This window comes from Sinocyclocheilus rhinocerous, unplaced genomic scaffold, assembly GCF_001515625.1.
Source record: "Sinocyclocheilus rhinocerous isolate Xijiao unplaced genomic scaffold, SAMN03320098_v1.1 scaffold387, whole genome shotgun sequence".
Classification (NCBI taxonomy): Eukaryota; Metazoa; Chordata; class Actinopteri; order Cypriniformes; family Cyprinidae; genus Sinocyclocheilus; species Sinocyclocheilus rhinocerous.
Window position 1 is genome coordinate 1,016,959 of NW_015651557.1, and position 5,963 is coordinate 1,022,921.

Genomic DNA, 5,963 nt, shown 5'->3' on the forward strand with positions numbered 1-5,963 from the left:
CCTGCGATTGTACTCCGGGGTTGCTTGGTTTCTTTTCAATAGGTGAGTAACACCGTGTCTACAACAGCTAAAGTCTGCGTACACTGGACGCGATCAAACGACCGTTGAAAACCATTTGAAATTTGTGTCAGCACGTCATAAATAGAACCCGGCAGCAGTTTTCTGTCGGGGATTTGTTGCGCCGCGCCGCTCACGTCCGTAGACACGGTGTAACATTGGTTTTGCTTTGTTTCACAGAACTAATCGTTGCCTGGGTTGCGTACGTATATGTGGGGCGGAGCTATCAAAATAGGGGCAAGACCCTTTTGGGGTAGGGGCGTGTTTGTTTTGGTGATTTCAAATATCAACATTGGCTACCAGAAATCACTTACTCTGCCTTTAATAGTGAGAATTGGTCCCTATACTAAAGTGTTACCATGGAAAACATTAAACAGCTTGCCATACTCTTTTTTTTAAGAGACAGAGACAAAAGCACACAGACACACCGGAAAGTAGATTATAGCCATATGGTGCCTGGGATAATGGTAGAAAACGGGGAGTAATCCACAATGGAAGGAAGACGATGAAGGCTGAAATAATCCACAATGGAAGGAAGACAAAGTGTAATCATCCATATAAGGTGAGTAACACTGCAGTAGAGGTCAGTGATAGTTCTTTGTTAGAACTGTTAGAGTGAGATTGAAAGGAAGGTGGACGTAGAGGGAATTGCTGGTGGATTGACAGTGCCACAGTCCCAGGACATCTAACACCATGGACAACCCCTCCACATCTGGGTGGCTGAACAGTCTACGTGGAAGGTGGCCAGCATGGTTGGATCCAGGATCCATGTTTGCATGGAAGGTGGAAAGTAGGGTTGGGTCCAGGATGTTGTCTCAAGCCACCCAAGATCTCTCTTCTGGGCCATACACCGCCCCTCAGTTTTTGAGGTACTTAAGACAACCCCAGGATGTCCTGCATTGCCTTCACTGGGCTATTGTCAAGGAGCAGAGGCAGAGGGGGATCACCAAACTCACCAGACTCTGTGGAAGTAGACAAACAAGTATGGTGAGGGTTGACATGAGAGACGTGAAAAGTGGGTGCAATTTTATAATTAGGTGGCAGTTGGAGTCGATAAGTGATAGAGGTTATGGTGAATTGAGCCACTGCATCTGGGGCTGGTTGCACCAGCTGTACACATTGGCGCTTTTCCACTGCGTGGTACGACTCGGCTCGGCACGGCTCGCGTTTCCCCTGCCGGTTTGTATCGCTTTAGAGTGGGTGGGATTATTCACATGTTGTTATAGTTGCGCCGCCTCTACTGTCGCAACTCCTGAAAAACTTTTTCATTCCGCGTCGCCCCATCAAGCTCTCGCTGGATACGCTCCTTGGCTATCAACGAGAGGAACGTCTGTACTTCCTCAACAGACACGTTTTGGTAACGGTACGGTTCACTTGGAACCTCAACCGAGGTGGTACTAAAAAAAGTACCAGGTACCAGGTACTGTACCCAGTGGAAAAACCCCCAAAAGTGAACCGTACCAAGCCGTGCCGTGCCGTACCATGCAGTGGAAAAGCGCCATAAATTACAACTAAGCCTAGTTTTGACATAAATGGGCACTAAGTTACAACTTACGCACTACTAAATATTTTTTCGTTGCACCACTTAGTTGAAGTGTAACTACGTATAAACTAAATATTTATGGAAGCGTCTGGTCAGGAGTAACGGTTGGAATAAAATAGCATTCTGAGTGAACTGCATCAATATGCTCTTTTTTTACCCGACAACCTTCAATCCTTTGGCATATATGATGCTGCTGACATTTACACTCATGTACATATTAAGAGAGAACAATATGTGAATAAACGTACTTTGTTTCTTTTTTAGCGCGTCTTCAACACCCCATCTACAGCGCGCCTCTGTACGCTTCGGTCCGTGTTGCGCATGTCAGATGAAATAATAAATAAATTACATTTCTTATGTTTTTTTTTTCTTTCGGGATTTATTGATCCTTATTTATTTCAATTACAGTTTCTGAATGTTATTTACATATAAAAAATAGCTTACATATAGGTTATTAATATATTGTTTTTAATGGAAACTTGTTTTTACCGTTAGTAAACATGAGGCAAAAGAAGTTAGAATGAAGGATAAATTAAAATTCATAGCATTTAAACAAGTTCTGCTCGAGTATTTGAAGGTTTCTATTGGATGATTCAGGGTAAACATCATATTATGCGACTTTACGGAGAGCTTACGAACTACTAGCTACGTCCTGCCTTACGAACAACTGGTGCAACCAAATAATGTATAGATTTAGTTGCAAACTAGCTAGTAGTTACTAAGCCTCTAGTGTGGACTTAACGTTCTAATTTAAGTAAGAACTTACGAATGGCTGGTGCAACCCTACCCTGGAGTGTAACTTTTTGCAGGGCAGTCAAAAGCTAGATAGCTAAAAGCTTTCGCTCTTCAGGAACCAGTGATTGATGGCAGGTTCATCTGATGGTTCTCCAGACCATGGGAATTGGTTGGAAGCTGTGTGCGCACTGGAAAGGGGTAAGTCCAGTGGCGGGTTACTGAGGGAATTCTGGGCCCAGTGGGTAAAACGGTTCCAGCTGTTCTGGTGGAGATGGCAGTATTGGCCAAATGGCCAGTATCTTGGATTTTCAGTTCTGCCTGATCATTTGTTTGAGGATGCTACCAAGGGGAGAGATTGACAGGCAATGACCTTGAGAAAGGTGTTTTTGGACCCAGAATGGTGAGGCCGAAGAGTGATGTATACACTTATAAACAGTATAAATATAATTTTTATACTGAAACAAGCTAATTTGAAACTACATTTGACTGCCAATGATCACCAAGCATTTTTAAATAATTGAAAAACAGCAGAACTGTTTGTTTTTCATGAAAAAACAACCCCAAATTAAAATAAGTACTATTATTTATGATGAAACTTTACTTAAAGGGATAGTTCACCAAAAAAAAAAACATTACAGTTGAACCACTGATGTCACCATTTTAACAATGTCCTTACTACCCTTTTGTGCCTTAATCGTGGAAGGACCCTTGCTGTCTATGCAGGGTCAGAATCAGAGAGCTCTCAGATTTCATCAAAAATATCTTAATTTGTGTTCCAAAGAGGAACGAAGGTCTTATAGGTTTGGAATGACATGAGGGTGAGTAATTAATGACAGAATTTTCATTTTTGGGTGAACTATCCCTTTAAGCTTTCAATGTAATAATTATTAGAATGTCTTCATACTCAGCTATATTACTTTAAAATTGTGATTTGAAGCTGAAACACTGTTGATATTTACATTCACATTTAGTCATTTAGCAGATGCTTTTATCCAAAGCGACTTACAAATGAGGACAATAGAAGCAATCAAAACCAACAAAAGAGTAATAATATGCAAGTGCTATGACAAGTGCTAGAGTTAGAGGGTCAAATAAAGATGGAAGAGATTTGTTTTTAGCCATTTCTTGAATATGGCTAAGATGCTCGCATTGAGTTGGGCAGGTCATTCCACCAGGAGGGGACAGTTAATGTAAAAGTCTGTGAAAGTGATTTTGTGCCTCTTTGGGATGGCACAATAATGCACCGTTCACTTACAGAACGCACGCTTCTATATAGGGCACATAAGTCTGAAGTAATGAATTTAGGTAAAGGGGTGCAGAGCCAGTGGTGGTTTTAGAAAAAACATCAATGCCTTGAATTTTATGCGAGCAGCAGCTATTGGTAGCCAGTGCAAACTGATGAACAGAAATTTTATTTTGTATTAATTTATTAATTAGTTTTATTAATTAATTCCTTTGTTTTAGTTAAATTGTGGCTATAAAGTTAACTGAGTCACTTCATTCCCTCATTTTAATTAAATCAAAATGAGGGAACAACAAAATTATTATGACAAGCAAAATTATTAGTACAACATTACCATGATGTTCTAAAATGAGGGAACTAATTCTTAATTTGAAGATTCACTAAAAGATGGGTCACAACTTTGGGGCACTTGGTATGTTGACTGACTGCTCAGCTAAAAATATCTCAGTGTTCATTTTTGACATCTTGTCAGCTTAATTTAGACACTCCATTGGCCATTGTTTTGGATGTCTGAATCTCTTCAAATGTTCAAAACGCTTGCTAAAAAAGCTCTCCTGTGCTCATTTCACTGGAGCAACAAGTCCTGGCTTATTTTAGCGATGAGCCATGATTTCCTTCACCCCACAGTCATTCTGGCCACCGTGCATTGCAGACTTGCTCATGAAGCCCTAGTGCAATTGTTTTCTCAGCAGTTATAATAATGAGGTGGTTGCCATTTTTTCCCAATGAGTTAAAAGGAAATCTTGCACTACCGGGAAGAAATAAAAACTAAGTAGGAGGCCTGGAAGAGATGCAGGCCCACAGTTGCTTGCTTTCCATCACTGCCTTAAAGAAACACCAGATAGAGGGTGTTAAAAATGCCTCACTATTTGGAACCATGTGGGGCTTTTTGCTTTGGCTCATCTAGCAGGCTCTCTCCAGCGGCAGCTGTTAAGCATGAATATGATCTACTTGACAGGGAGGCGTTTCCAAAGAATGCCAAGCACTCCAACGACCCAAATTATCAAGCTACCCGCCTGGTTAGTTACTAGCCTCTGTTGAGAACCTGTCATTAAATGCAACATGCTGCATGTCCTGTCATCCGCAGTGCTGCTGTATTTTGACAAGAAAAACTCAAGCGAGAGAAACTGTATTTTAAGTACCTGTGACAGAGTAGGCCAGATGAAAAGAGCTCAGACAAATTGCTTAGCAAGATTAACACTACACCAAGACATACTTGGCTGTGCTTTTACTTTTAATTAAAATGGATGTGTTCATGCATGTAGAATGATGATGTAAAGCCCCCGGGCAGTGTTTATGTCTTCAGATAAATGAATCAGGTTGACTCACAAACCTATTTTGCAAGCGCAATAGTGGTGTAAAACAACACACTTGATGAGCAGATCAATACATGAACAAAGGAACTCAGGACTGCAGAACAAATGTGGTTAAAACATATGTGAATGTGTAAGAGAAAATGTGTATCTGAAGCCATTAGTTTAATTTGTGGCATCAGGATGCAGATTTTTACATTGGACATCAAGGGCCAGATTTACTAACAACTTGCACCAGCGTCAATCCGTCTTTTGGCGTTAAAATAATAGGCTACTGTCAGGATTTACCAAAGATGCACAGTTAAAGGGGTCATATGATGCAATTTCAAGTTTTCCTTTGTCTTTGGAGTGTTACAAGCTGTTCGTGCATATAAGATCCATAAAGTTGCAAAGACTAAAGTCTCAAACCCAAAGAGATATTCTTTATAAAAGTTAAAACTCGTTCACGCCTTCCTAAAACGCCTCATTCAAACATGCCCCCACATGTCTACGTCACTGTGTTGGACGATTTGCATAACACCGCCCAAATGTTTTCGCAAAGAAAGGCGGCGTAACTTTTATTCTCGCTGTAGTATTGTTGCCGCCGCCGCCATGTCGTGGAGATGCTGTGTGTTTCCAAATATGGTAAGGGTCGTAACATTTCCGTCACACGCTTGAGGTATTCGGCCAATCACAACGCACTGGATAGCTGGCCAATCAGAGCACACCTCGCTTTTCAGACCGATGAGCTTTGTAAAAATCGACGCGTTTCAGAAAGGCGGGGCATAGAGGAGAAACAATAATGTACAGTATGTGGAAAATAATGTGTTTTTTACTTTAAACCGCATAAACACATTTCATTACACGAGAGAGAGAGAGAGAGAGAGAGAGACAGAGAGACGTTATTTCCAGGTCCAATACTTGGCTGGTTTCTGTGCACGTCAGCAAGTCATTGACAGATTTTTTTCTTTGAAGCCTATTTCCTACATTACTTCTTTTATTCATTTTTTTTGTTCAGTCATTTAATTTAGATGTGTATTTCTATTTTTATGCCCTTTTTAATTATTTCATTTATAAATTAATAAAAAAAAAA